The 15,029-nt window shown below is 42.9% G+C and overlaps 1 protein-coding gene across 1 annotated transcript in view; it reads left to right on the forward strand.

Annotated features, from left to right (window-relative positions):
* The window catches only part of gabrg3 (gamma-aminobutyric acid type A receptor subunit gamma3), a 595,554-nt gene that overhangs the window by 155,401 nt on the left and 425,124 nt on the right, over positions 1-15,029 (forward strand). The window lies entirely within an intron of this gene.

Here is a 15,029-nt window from a genome sequence, read left to right on the forward strand (position 1 = left end):
GGTCAGCTCACTAGCTGAGCAGAGCAGTTTGGTTCAGTCCAGAACTGGTTGGGAGTTCAACAGTGGGCAGTGTGGAAACTCTCTCTTCTACCCTTCTAACTTCAACCTATAAACATCTGACCCTTTTTTGCACTGTGTTTTAAAGGGGGTTTGGGTCGAGAGTGTGTTGCTGGAAAGCACAGCAGGTCAGGTATCATCCAAGGAGCAGGAGAATCGACGTTTTGAGCATAAGTCCTTCATTGGGAATGATGATTCCCGATGAAGGGCTTATGCCCAAAACATCAATTCTCCTGCTCCTCGGATGCTGCTTGACCTGCTGTGCTTTTCCAATGCCACACTTTTTGTCTCTGATCTCCAGCATTTGCAGTCCTCACTTTCTCCTCCTTTAAAGGGGGGTTTGTTTATTGGGACTGTTGGGTATATTTGGAACAGAATAATTAAGTCCAGTTTGGATAGACTGAGTTCTGTAGGAGTTCTTTATTCTGTTTTTTGTGTTTCATTGTGTAATCTTGTGAATAATTTTTTGACTGTTTTAAAACCTGGTAGTCAACCTAGCTACCTCACTCTAGGTAATTCTCACTATACACTTACTGAGACAAATTGCAAAGTTATGGTCTGGGGGCTGCCTGCTTAAGAATGTTTTGAGTGGTCTGGCCTAGTCCATTACAAAAGGCACTGCTGTTTCACTTAAAAGCATTTGGGCTCATATCATCATTAACTATACCAGGAAAAGTGTGAGCCAAAACATACCCAACTCTGTCATACCCAGCTGCAGATTCTGTTGAAGATTTGCCTTGCTGTTTGTACATTGTTATAAATAGACTATTTTTAGTGGCAAATACCACTGGTAGTGCGTCATTGCGCTCTTTTCCATTTACTAGCCTGGAAAATTGTCTTGAGAGGCAATCTACCAGATGACAATGTCACTTAATCCAGCCAGTACCTGGTGCAATTGAAAAATGCAGCACCTTAAGGTATAAGCAAAAACTCGGGTAAAATCAAGTTGCAATAAGACGTTTGCTGTAAATGAGAAGCAGTGAAATTCAACTGGACTTATGGATTGCCATTGTACTGCATGAAATCTCTTTTTAAAATTATTTTTAGAAATGGGAAGGGCTCATTACAATTTCAGATTTCCCCAGAAGATGGCTTTGACTTTATGACAGCGTTTAATAAAGGTACATGGAGAAGCTTTCCATTTGAGGAAGAAGCCAAAGCTATGTGCTTCAACTATAAGAAAGATACCAATAAGTTGAACAGTGACTTCAGTAGATTTTCTTTAACCCAGATAATACTTGGAATCTGCAAATCCCTACTGAAAGGATTAGTTCAGGCAAATTGCACAGATGCATTTAAAGGGAAACTACTTTCATACATGACGGAGAAAGGAATTAAAAAATCTTTTGATAGAGGTGTCAGAGATGGCTTTTGTGGAGCATAAGCACTGGTATGGACTAATTGGGCTGAATGGCCTGTTTCTTTGCTTTACATTCCATATAGATGTATATGTTTTCTGTGGAGATTGGAGTATTATACTTCCCTGTTGCTAATCAACTTTTTTCTTACATTCTTCTGTGAATATTTGTGCCCATGCAGTTTTTAGCTGAGGATCAGTGGGTAGCACATTTGGTTCTAGATTGGAGCTCATAACCTTGAGTATGAATGAGTATAAATTAAGGGTTCTGAATTGTAGAGTCACAGGAAATTAGACTAAAACTGCCCAGCTACATCACTTAGGACGTTGACAACAAGCAGTCTAAATATTTTCACATCCTGTCACATTAAGTTGGATGCAGCACCCTTATTGAGGGTTAAGCATTAATGCTTAACCACTGGTCGAACTCTATGTCATGCATTCTATAAAAACATAATCCTGGATTTAATTTTCTCATTGATTAATCTTGTTGAGATATTGTGAGAAAATCATCAAGGTAGAAAACAGGAAAACAGGTGAATAAGGAAGTAATTATTTTGATGTAGAAGTTGGGTTTTGAATATTGGAAACATTGAAAAATAGATGACATCTGTTAAAAGGTAGGCTCTTTTGTTTCCCTTGGATAATCTTTAAGGGGTTTGTGGAGGATTACAACTGTCTCCGAATTTGTGGCAATAGTCTTCAGGTTTTAGATAATTGTGTTCTTGATAGAAAGACAAGTAAAGAACCTAAGCATTGTTGAAAGAAGACACAAAATTAAAGCTTTTCATCTGATACTCATCAGTACTTGGACACAAGAAACCAGATGTGGAAAAGGAAGACCAATTAAAATGTCATGAAAGAGGATGGTATCAATTGGTTGGGTCATTGTTCGCATGGGGATGTAGCAGGAATGATTAACCATCAATTTTAATTCTCAGGCTAGGCAGGTATGCTCTGATTGGTCAGGGAGGTACCATGGGGAGTGTATTCTGGATCAGTGGTGCTGGAAGAGCACAGCAATTCAGGCAGCATCCGAAAAGCTTCGGGGAATGTAGCATGGATTGACAGTCCTGACGAACACTTCCCATGATAAAGGGGCAGTTTACCTACAGATTCATTTTGTCGAAAAAGAAAACCCGAAGGGAAACACTGCAAGTCTGAATTATAATCTTAATTGGTTTCTTGTGTAATTCTCATCACGGTCTAGATTATTTAAGGCGTGTTGTCTATTATCTGCCATAGGTGTGCCAATCAGCACCCTCTTCTCAACCATAGAAATTGGCGTTCTTCTTCCAGGTCTGGTTTCTTGTGCCCCAATCCTGACGTGCGCAACATAAAGAAAAAATCAACAACATGTCTCCTTTTAGCAATGATTAACTGAGTCATGTTTTGCTGAGGCTAAAACAAATATTTGATCCACTGAGAAAATAAAAGCACTTTAAGAACACAGTTGATAATTAACTGGCCATCCTCTCTTACTGATGGCACATATAAAATCGTCGGCTGATTCTAACGCAGAAGACCATTGTGTCCATGTTCGTTCATTATAAAACCAGTTCAGCCAATACTACTCCACTGCCTTTACTTGTAATGCTTCAGTTACTTTCCTTTCAAGTGCTTATCCATTTCCCTTTTCAAAGCATTGTTGAATCTGCCTCTATCACATTAACAGGTAGTACATAAATTGAGTAGATAACCTATTAGGGGCCATTAGGGGTGGCACAGTGGCTCAGTGGTTTGCGTTGCTGCCTCACAGTGCCAGGGACCCAAGTTCAATTCCAGCCTCAGGCAACTGTCTGCGTGGAGTTTGCACATTGTCCCCATGTCTGTATGGGTTTCCTCCAGGTGCTCTGGTTTCCTCTCACAGTCCAAAGATGTGCGGGCTAGGTGAATTGGCCATGCTAAATTGCCCATAGTGATAGGTGATTAGTAGGGAGTAGATGAATGGGTCTGGGTGGGTTAGTCTTTGGAGGGACGTTAGATTAGATTCCGTACAGTGCGGAAACAGGCCCTTCGGCCCAACAAGAACACACACCGACCCTACGAAGAGCAACCCACCCAGACCCATTCCCCTACATTCACCCCTGACTAATGCACTACGGGCAATTTATCATGGCCAATTCACCTAACCTGCACATCTTTGGACTGTGGGAGGAAACTAGAGCACCCAGAGGAAACCCACACAGACATGGGGAGAATGTGCAAACTCCACACAGACAGTTACCCGAGGCGGGAATTGAACCTGGGACTTGTTGGGCTGAAGGGCCGTTTCCGCACTGGAGAGAATCTAATCTAATCTAAACCTGTATCTAGGACTTGGACACTTCCTAATTGGCATCAAATCTCCAGAACACTATACAGGCTTGTTGTAGCTGGAAAAATGCCTGTTCACCAATAATTGATGCAACATTAGTAAGTTGTGTGGAAGTCTTGAAAACTTGGCTCTAACAATTTGCGATGAGCCTCTATGGTTAAAGGGATTTAAAAAGGGCACGGTTCAAAAAGAGGAAAATGTACATTTTATGTCAGGTAAATGTAAACTCTGCTTAACATGGATTTCCTTCAGTTTTGGGACTTGAAGCATAATGACAGCCAGACTCCTGGCTGTACCAAAGCAAGTGTAAATGACAGCAGAGTATGCAACTAGAGCTAGAGGAGACCAGTCTAGCCATCTGAGAATTGGAGTTGTCGGACAACAGGATATTTGTTGCATAAGTGTAACTGAGGGTAAGATCATCAAGAAGGTTGAAGGGACAGTTCAGGTTGGCAGTGCCACAGTGTGGCTCCATGGCTATTACCTATTCTTGTGCACCAAGCAACACTTGACCCAACCCAACCTAGCTTGACGCAAAGTAACTGACCTGAATAGCACTGATCTGAAACCTGGAAACATTCAAAATCTGGTGCAGCTACAGTATCAAGGTGCCAGATTGGATGTGCTGTACCTTGAATATGAGAAAATAGCTTGCATTCAGACCACTCAGAACAAACTAATGGAGGAACAGATGGATTTTCTCATGGATAAAAGAAAAGTTGTGCGCACTGCTGCAGGAAGATGAAAGTTTCATAATCAATGGATTTCCATTAGCAAAGATGAAGGAGGAAAATAATTTGGGTGCAATTATCTGTCAAGTCAATGTGAGGCTGCGATCAACAAGGCTAATCAAGTACTTGAATGCATCTCAAGGGCATTTAATTATGAGAAAAAACAAGCCATTTCAAGCCTGCATTATTCACTGGTAAAATCATATTAGGAATATCTGTTGTTATGTGGGCCAGCTCACCTTTGAAAACAAATTAATTCACTGGAGATGGTTTAGAAATACTGACTTCAATCATTTTGAGGCTTGATTACAAGTGATTGGGGCGATGATTTCCTGGGTGTTCTGCATGTAGCCAACTCTTAATTGGTTTCTTGATAGAAGAAATAGAAAGGAGCTGGTTGCAGTCTGGTTACACACAGTGCACAGAGGTAATCTCTCCCTGTGTGACAAGCTCATAGCATTGATTTTGTCTTCCACGTGCTGCAGAAATAATAGTGAAAGGACAGTACAGGTTTTATCAGTGATTTGATCATGCTAAATTTGCAGCCTGACCAGACAAGTGTCTGGAATTAAGAATCTAATTGTGGGCGGCACAGTGGCACAGTGGTTAGCACTGTTGCCTCACAGCGCCGGCGACCCGGGTTCAATTCCCGCCTCAGGCGACTGACTGTGTGGAGTTTGCGCATTCTCCCCGTGTCTGCGTGGGTTTCCTCCGGATGCTCCGGTTTCCTCCCACAGTCCAAAGATGTGCAGGTCAGGTGAATTGGCCATGCTAAATTGCTCATAGTGTTAGGTAAGGGGTATGGGTGGGTTGCGCTTCAGCGGGTCGGTGTGGACTTGTTGGGCCGAAGGGCCAGTTTCTACACTGTAATGTAATCTAATTAAAAAGTAATCTAATCTAATTAAAAGAACAAAGCATGTGGAATACCAAACTGGAAAGCCTTAGCCAACATTGAAGAATTTATTTCAAGTTGTACATGGATTAATATATGACTTAAATAACACCAACTTGTACTTACATGTTTTTTAAAAATTCATTTAGGGGATGAGGGCATTACTGACTAAGTGAATATTTATTGTCCATCCCTAATTGCTCAGCGGGCAGTTAAGAGTCAACCATATTGCTGTGGGTCTGGGGTCACATGTAGGTCAGACCAGGTATGGATGGCAATTTACTTCCCTAAAGTGAACTAGATGGGTTTTCTGACAATCAACAATTATATTCTTAATTCCAGACACTTATGGAATTCAGATTCCACCATCGGCTGTGGCAGGATTCAAACCCAGGTTGGCAGAACATTTTCTGGGTATACGGATTAATAGCCCAGCAATAATACCACTCGGCCGTTGCCTCCCCCTAAGCATACATAGCACTTTTAACATAGAGGAAAAAAAAACTCAAGTCACTTCACAGGAGCATTGTTAAACAAAATTTAACACATTTGGATATTTTCTCATCAGCCTGTTCAGATATATTATCACACAGCTCTGGAGAAGGTGGGAATTGAATTCGGGTCTCTTGGCTCAGTGATAAAGACACTACCAGTACTTGACAAGAGCTGTTATAACAGATTTCTAATATTCAAAATGTTTGGATAAGTCAAATAGAAGCCAATGAGATTAGCATTGGTAAATGTTCACATAGGAATTGGAAACTTGTATGAGAAGTACACATTAGATGAACACAAAGGAAGAGACACCCATGATCTTGCAACAAATCCAGTGGTTAGCGTTGCCTCACAATCAAATGGAGCATGGGTGAGAGTCTATCATTAGCTGTGAAAAAAATAAAAAGCATCAATACTGCACAGTTCCACATGTGCATGCATTTGCTTCATTCCCTGTGACACGGCAACTGAACTATGCTTCAAACCATCATTATTCCACAGTCTCTCTTTTGTATTGTGAACAGCACTGTAGCTCATTGTTTGAGCTTTTCAATTTATTTAATTGAAGTTCAATTGTCCACTTGAACTTCATGTATTATCTCCCTCAAGGGGAACTTTCAAGTATAACAGCCAATCTGACAGAAACAGAGAGAGAATGGAGCGTGGGGTGGATAGTGAGGTGAAGAGAGAGAGATACAGTGAGGGGACAAAAGAGAGAGTAAGTGAGAAGAATGACAAAGAAAAAGAAAGAGAAATAAACAGACTTTCACAACCTCCATCTTTTCTCGAGCTCTTCGCAATCAAGGGAAATGCCGTTAGGATAATGGAAATGTGTCAGTTAATTAGTGAGCAGCACTATCCCATTAATGGTAATATTTAGTGGCAAAATCAGATTTCTTTAGATGATGTTTGAGAAATAAACATCAGCCAATTGAAAATATTGAAGAAGAATAGAAACCTCATGTAGCATTCTGAAAAGTTTTGTAGCATCATTCATTACTATAAGAAGATTGCTGAAACTATTTATGATTATCCTTATGTATAAACTGGGTAAAATCTTCTAGGGTTATGAATGGGGTGGGCTTTGGCATGCTTCAAAATTAGACAAGAAGTTTGGCAAGGCCCATCTCCTCATTGGGAGCATCTCACTCCATCGTTCATGCTTTTGACAAGGGCTGAGGTGAATTTCTCAATAGGCAGCGGTGAGTTGCTAAATAAGGAGCATCATTGCTTGATTTCTTATTATTATTCATGTTTTATTAACAGCCCCCAGCTCACCTCATCAGTATTCAGCTTCCCATTTTAACAAACCCCTCCAAAGAAACTAGACATCTAGACATCAAAACGAGGTATCTGGCGATGTCAGCTCATCACTTATTCTGAGTGGCTTCCATGTTTGATACTTGGCACCAACATCTCAGAGCCCTTTTCTTGGGCACAGGCCAAATGCAACCCATGCCCACAGACATTGGCTTCTGAGGTGTTCCAGCTTTAAAGAACACGCTGCGCTCTACTTAGGGTAAGCTTCTGCACCTCAATGCAGCACCTTAGGCTGCACCAGTAACTATCATTGCTGTGCTACAGTATTATGGACCAGAGCTAATCACCTCAAAACATATCAAGGAGATAATGTAGACACTAACTTTAATCTTATTTAAAGACAAATATAAGGCACTGTGGCCCAGATGAGATTTGATTGGTCAAACTACAAGGCTTTAAGCAAAACTTGATGTGGAAGTGCTGGTGTTGGACTGGAGTGAACAAAAGTCAGATGTCACATGATGCCAAGTTATAGTCAGCTCTGATGAAGAGTCATCTCAACTGGAAATGTTAGCTTGCTCTCTTTCTCCATGGATGCTACCTGACCTGCTGTGATCACCAGTGTTTGTTGTCTTCAGTCTTTCAGACTTTACCTGATGAAGGGGCAGTGCTTCAAAAGCTTGTGATTTCAAATGTAAACCTGTTGGACAGGTGTTGTGTGACTTCTGACTTAAGCAAAACATACTTTACTGTTACACCACAGTTAAAATACAAACCAAAAAAAAAAGAATTGGCAAACCTTTAACTCTAAAATACTTAACAAAATAATGTATTATTTAACTACTACTCATTAACTGTTCCAATATAGCAGCATCCAATAAACACACCGTGGGCAAAGGCAAATTCAGATCCCCCTCACTTTGATAGTTCCTTCAGTCCAGAAGTAGAATCACTGAAAGAATGAATCTACCACAGAACGGGAGGACTCAAGTGTTTTGCAGCAGCAGAGAGAGAGAGATAGGGAGAGACAGAGCTATATCTAGCAGCTTTTACTCCAAAATTCCAATGTCAGCAACTGAAAATAAAATTAAAACCTTGGATCTGTGTGACTCCATTCACTCATGCTTCTTCTGTCTAATTCTAAAAAGAAATCCAAAGCGATTTACTCTGCTTTCCATGGATCAGACAACACGCCACCAAGTTTACACTTCTGTTCAAGAGATGCAGAAAAAAACAAATCCCTCTTAAAGGCACATCTCAGCAAGGACATTTGGTACTCAGGGACAATCCCCCAGCTCATGGACTGGACAAGACTACATTTGTGATCTGTTCTCTTGCTGTCATTATGCTCGCTCACTCTTAACCTACCCAAATGCTCACTGTATTCCTACCTAGCATTGCCTTTGTGCATTTTGCCCACCACTCAGTGAGGGTTACCAGGCTCATATTCCTTCTGTTTTGCCCTGTTTTTAGCACAGACACAAAGCTTGTCGGCAGTCCACAGTCAAGTCAAAAGGGTTAGCCTTTTGTCTGGGAGTCCCGACTCAGTGAGTCAAGGGCAACATCCCAGTACCAGACGAGGGGCTTGAACACAATCAGTCATCCACCCGAGGCAATTAGAGTCAGGATGTCCTCTGTATAAAAGGTAAGGAGCTGAATGTTGGGCAGTCCACCACCCAGCTTGACTCTTTATGTCATATACAGGGCTATTTTCCTCCTGGTAAGTGTTATAGGAGATGAAAGTGGGTGGTAAAACTGTTACCTTCCAAGAGGGGCGTGTCCCGGATAAATAAATAGGCAGCATGGAGGGAATGCAGGATTAGTCGTGTCAGGGATTGGGGTGCATGACAGCAATTGAGGAAATAGCCCTTTCTGCCATTCAGTGAGATCATGGCTGATCTGTGGCCTAACTCCACGTACCTTCTTTTGACCCTTTGGCAGCTCACGAGCCTTGGTGGGACATGGGTACATTAGCTCAGATTGAATGAGTGTGAGGATGTTGGCATTTACACTGGTGAAGTGAAAAAAAAAATGACATTCTTCTTACACTGCTGGGCAGTCTTGCAAATGGCTAAGGCTGCTTTAAACCGGGTGGCAACCTTAGACCAGATGTTGTGACCTCCTCGAGTAATCTTAGGAGAAGAAGTCCTATTTATGCAAACTATATCAATGATTTGGGGATGAGGGTGGGGGCAACTGTAATATTCCCACATTTGTTGATAACATAAAGCTAAGTGGGGATTAATGTTGGGAGAAAGTTCTAATGCAGCTTCAGTTGGATTTGGACAGTGATTGGACAAGAACATGACAGACAGACAATAACGTGGAAAAATGTGAGATTACCCATTTTGGTCATAGAAACAAATTTGCAGAGTATTTCTTAAATGGTAAGAGGTTGGAAAGTGCTAACATACAAAAGGACTCAAGTGTCCTTATTGATAAGTCACTGATGGCTAACGTGCTGATGCAGCAAGCTAACTGGAAGGCTCATGGAATATTAGTCATTATTGGAAGAAGACTTGAGTGCAGCAGTAGTGATGTCCTGCTTGAATTGTATAAGAGCTTGCACCACCCCACCCTGCAGGAACCCTAGGTTCCTGAAATGTGGGGCACTGATTTGCCGTAAATGCCATGTCTGGGGCAAATGCCAGGAACTGCACAAGTAGCTCCACACTGATAGTTTAGTGTCCAGGTACACAATGGGCTTTTAAACATGGCACCATTGCAAGGGATACTGGTTAATTCTGGGTTATACTGGTGCTGGTGAGATGTTAACATGTCCACACCATGGTCTGGTGACAGCTGAGGAAAGCTGTCTGTGCCTGTGATAAGAGGCAAGGTGAAGATGCTGTGAGCATCCTAAGTTGGTCCAAGGTAACTGAGTGCTGCGAAAGCTGCATGGAAATACAACCTAGTCTAGTCCATGAGCTGCTTCCAGTCCCTGTGCAGAGTGCACTCATGTAGTAGTATTCCATTGAGATGTGTCATTGTGCTCCAAAGCATAACACTGAAGCACAGCAGTGTAGCGTAAGTGGACCAGAGATGTACAACAATGTTGTGGGGAGGCAGCCTCTGACAGATGCCAAGGTGCATGAGCATGCCGTGCATGTGATTGCCATCCTGGGGAGTGGGCCCTGAGATGTTGGTGCTTGAATGTCCAAGATGAAATCCAGAGGAACAAATGGCAAGCTGAAATCATCAGTTACATGACTGGGAAGTCTCAGCAGCTAGTTTCTATCTGGAGCATTGTAGAATAGGAACCTACATATTGATGAGTTGTGATTCGATATTAATGAGCAATAATACCCATGAAGTGGTACCTTGATATTACCGTGCAAGAAACTTATTTTAACAATTGAAACTCAATCTGTTGGAAAATATACCTTGTTGCTCCTGACATAGAAAGGATTCTCACCTAGCCCAGGTCATTAAGTGCCTTATATGAATTCCACCCAAAAGGCAATGGTGACTGGATGTTTTTGCAAATTGAATAAAGCTCCCAGAGACATTTGATAGAGCTCTGTGTTCTCTGCTTGCTGTTGTTGCAATGATTTGGATTTAAAACCATGAGGCATTGAAAGATTTCAGCTCATGCAAAATTTGGCTGAGTAGTTGACAGTGAAGAGGCAAGCTGTAGGCACCAAATAGTATCGATGGTTCAGTTGAGTGAACAGTGAAGTGATAATGGAATGCGGGAGAAAGATCTGTGATGGTAAAAACAATGACTGCAGATGCTGGAAACCAGATTCTGGATTAGTGGTGTTGGAAGAGCACAGCAGTTCAGGCAGCATCCGAGGATCAGTAAAATCAACGTTTCGGGCAAAAGCCCTTCATCAGGAATAAATCCTGATGAAGGGCTTTTGCCTGAAACGTCGATTTTACTGCTATTCTTTCTTGGGTGACGTGTTGGATGAACAAGGAGGGATTTAATGCAGGAACTAAATAAAAGACTGGTAAGGACCCAGCTGGAATTTTATCCACAGTTCTCATCGCGATGTTTCAGGAAAGACATAATTGTGCTGGAAAGAGTACAGAGGAGATTCACAAGAAAGTTGCCACACTTTGATAATTGAGCAAAGATGGTATAGGCTCAGGTTATTTTCATTCAAACAGACATGGCTGAGGGGTGAGTTAATTGAGATGTACAAAATAATGAGGTGCCTAGATACAATTGACACAAAGACCTGTTTCCCCTCATAGAGGGATTGTGAGGGGATATGAGGGAAAATATGAGGGCGGCAGGTGTCTGGAACATACTGCCCAGTTTGGTGATTGAGGTGGATGCCTCAACTCATTTAAAAGATATCTTGATCTGCACGACGTGCTGGAAAGTGGGATGAGAATAGACAGCTAGTTTATATTGGCTGTCAGGCATTCAGTGAGCTGAATGGTATCTATTTGTGCTGTAATATTCTAGAGTCATATAGCACGGAAACAGGCCCTTTTGCTCAACTCGTCCAATGCCAACCAGGTTTCCTGAACTGAACTTGTCCCATTTTCCTGCTTTTGGCCCAGGTCCCTCTCAACTTTTCCTATCTATATACCTGTCCAGATGTCTTTTAAATGTTGTAATTATACTTGCTTCCACTACTTCCTCTGGCAGCTCATACACACCACCCGCTGTGTGAAGAAGTTACCCCTCAAGTCATTTGTAAATATTTCTCCCCTCGTCTTAAACCTGTGCTCTCTAGTTTTGGACTCTCCTACCGTTCAGGAGCCGACCTTGGCTGCTCATCTTATCTCAGCCCCTCATGATTTTATAAATCTTGGTAAGGTCATCCCTCAGTCTCCTATGCTCCAGGGAAAAAGTACCAGGCTATGTAGCCTCTCCTTATAACACAAGCCTTCCAGTCTTTCTAACACTCTTGTAAATCTTTTCAGTTTAATAACATTGTTCTGACAGCAGGGAGACCCGAACTGTATGCAGTATTACAAATGTGGCCTGTCCACTGCTTGTACAGCTGTAACGTGACACCCCAACTCATGTACACAGTGTTCTGACCAGTGAAGGTAACATACCAAATGCCTACATTACCACCCTCATTCAGCCCTCCATTGCAGCACCTCCATTCCCTGTTCCACTGCTCTTAATCCCCCCACCCCAAAACACAATAAAGACAGTGTCCCCCTTGTCCTCACCTACCACCCCACCAGTCTCCGCAGCCAACGCATCATCCTTAAACACTTACGCCAACTCTAGATAGACCCCACCACCAAGAACATCTTCTCCACCCCACCCTCCTCTCCCTTCCACAGAAACCATTGCCTTCCTTTGTTTGCACCACTCTCCGCACCAACTCTCCCCCACACCCCCTCCAAACCTTCAGGTACCTTCCCCTGCAACCAGAAAAAGATGCAAAACCTACTGGTGCACCCCCACCCCACTTTCATCCAGGGTCCCAAACAGTCCTTCCAGGTGAGACAGAGGTTCACCAGTCTCTTTTCCAACCTAGTTTACTGCATCTGTTACTCCCAATGTGATTTTCTCTACACCAGGGAGACCAAACGTAAACTTTGGGAACGGCTCACCAAGCATCTCAGCCGGGACCAGAGGGGCCAAACATACCTCCCAGTCAGCACCCATTTTAATTACCCTTCCCACTCCCTTTCCGTCATGACCATCCTTGGCCTTCTCCATTGCCACAATGAACCACACTGCAAATTGGAGGAACAGCACCTCATCTTCTACCTGGGCAGCCTCCAGCCCGAAGGATTCAACATTGAGTTCTCCAATTTCAAATAAGCTCCCTTCCCATCCTCCAGCTCCCTTCTCAGCCCTTCCCCCTCCCTTCAACTCCTCACACCTATCATCCAGATTCATTCCTCCCATTGACCAACCAGGTCATACCTGTATTCACCTGTCCCCACTTCACCACCCTGCCCCTGCCACCCCCTTTATCTGCATCTCCTCTTACATTCAGCCCCAGTCCTGAAGAAGGGTTACACCTGAAACGTTGACTTCTGGACCTCCTGATGCTGGCTGGCTTGCTGTGTTCTTCCAGCCTCCTGCCTATCTACCTTGGATTCCAGCGTCTGCAGTTTTCTTTTGTCTCTACTTTACCATCCTGTCTACATGGGATGCCATTTTCAGGAACGATGTACCTGAACCCCTAGTTGTCTCTGTTCGACAACACTCCTCAGGCCCTGTCATTAACTGTATAAATCCAACTGTGGTTTGTCTCACCAAAATGCAACATCTCGCATTTTCTGAATTAAACTCCATCTGCCATTCCTTGGCCCAATGGGAATATCCCATTATATACTTAGATAATCTTCTACATTGCCCACTGTCCCACCAATTTTGATGTCATCCTTAAACTTATTAACCATGCCTCGCATAATTCTCATCCAAATTATTTATACAAATGATAAACAACAGTGAACCTACCGTCGAACCTCATGGCACGTCGCTGGTTACAGGCCTCCAGTCTGAAAACAGCCCTCCACCACCACCACCCACTGTTTTCTACTTTCTAGCCAATTTTGTACCCAATTGCCTAGCTCTCCCTGGATCCCATGTGATCTAACCACACTAACCAGTCCACTACAGAACCTTGTTGAAGGCCATGCTAAAGTCAATTTGCTAAATCGTTGGTTTTATACATCTGGCAACTCAACTGAAAGATAGCACCTCCGCACTGCAGCACTCCCTCTGGTCTGCATGGACTACCTAATGTGATTTTAGTGTTCAAATTATGAAATGGAACTTGGACTGGGAACCTTGTGCCTCAGATGCAAAAGTACTACCATTTGACCCACAGTTGTGACGTTTTTGGGGCTTCTGGGTGATGGGCTGTGAAACCACCTCAAATAGAGTGAATCCTATGCCCTTACTACTGTCAGTAGGGCCTAGTATCTGTTCTAAGTGATGATTAACGTGGGAGAATATGCACAGGTGTCCCCCCTTATCCGTGGGTGATACACTCTGAGACCTACCGTGGATGCCCAAAACCATGGATAGTAGTGAAACCTATCATTTAAAGGAAAAATTTACCTCCCCAGCAGCCCCCTGGAATTACTTCTAGAATGTTCCATGTAATATCTTCAGGCTGCGATAAACCATGGATAACTGAACCATGGAAACCAAATATGGGGGTTCTACTGTATTCATTCACAGAGTGAAGGTGGCACTCTAAACTAGACTACATGCGGCTCAGAGTCTAGATTAGAGTGGTGCTGGAAAAGCACAGCAGTTCAGGCAGCATCCAAGGAGCAGGAAAATCGACGTTTCGGGCAAAAGCCCTTCGTTAGGAATACAGGGGCTCAGAATCAATGTTGACAAATCCCAGGGTTCCTCCCTTCTGGTTTCCCAGATCATAGCTAGGACATTAGTTGTAAGATGTGATTATATATGACCAACGTCAGGCTGTTGCTTGACTTGTCTGGGACTCAGGGCTCTCAAACCTGGCCCAAGACCCCCACCAGTTAGTGGGGTTAACTGTGGGTTAAGAGGGTTAACTGTGTAGATACGTCTTTCAGGTCCCTGGGTCAATTCTGGGTGGTTTTTTTTGTATTCTTAGCAGTGTTGGAACAACTTCTCAGCTGTTCCAGAGAGTAGTTAGGAATAAACCACATTGCTGTGGGTCTGGAGTCACGTGTGGGCCAGACCAGGTAAGGATGGCAGACTGACTAAAAACCACAAGAACTGCAGATGCTGGAAATCAGACACAGAAACAGAAATTGCCAGAAAAGCTCAGCAAGTCTGGCAGCATCTGTGGAGAGAAATATGAGTTAATGTTTTAGGTCAAGTGACCCTCAGAACTGATAGTAGTTAAAAAAATGCAGAAGATAAGATGGGGAGAGAAGGTAAGGAATGAACAATAGTGGGGGATAGAGAGAAAAGAAAAGTTGGACAGACAAAGGAATAGATAACAATCTGGCTAGGAGGGTGAATAGCTATTAATGGAGACTGCTAGTGAC

Source organism: Chiloscyllium plagiosum, unplaced genomic scaffold (genome assembly GCF_037043375.1).
Source record: "Chiloscyllium plagiosum isolate Xiang-an unplaced genomic scaffold, Cpla_swu_hap1 HiC_scaffold_6, whole genome shotgun sequence".
Lineage (NCBI taxonomy): Eukaryota > Metazoa > Chordata > Chondrichthyes > Orectolobiformes > Hemiscylliidae > Chiloscyllium > Chiloscyllium plagiosum.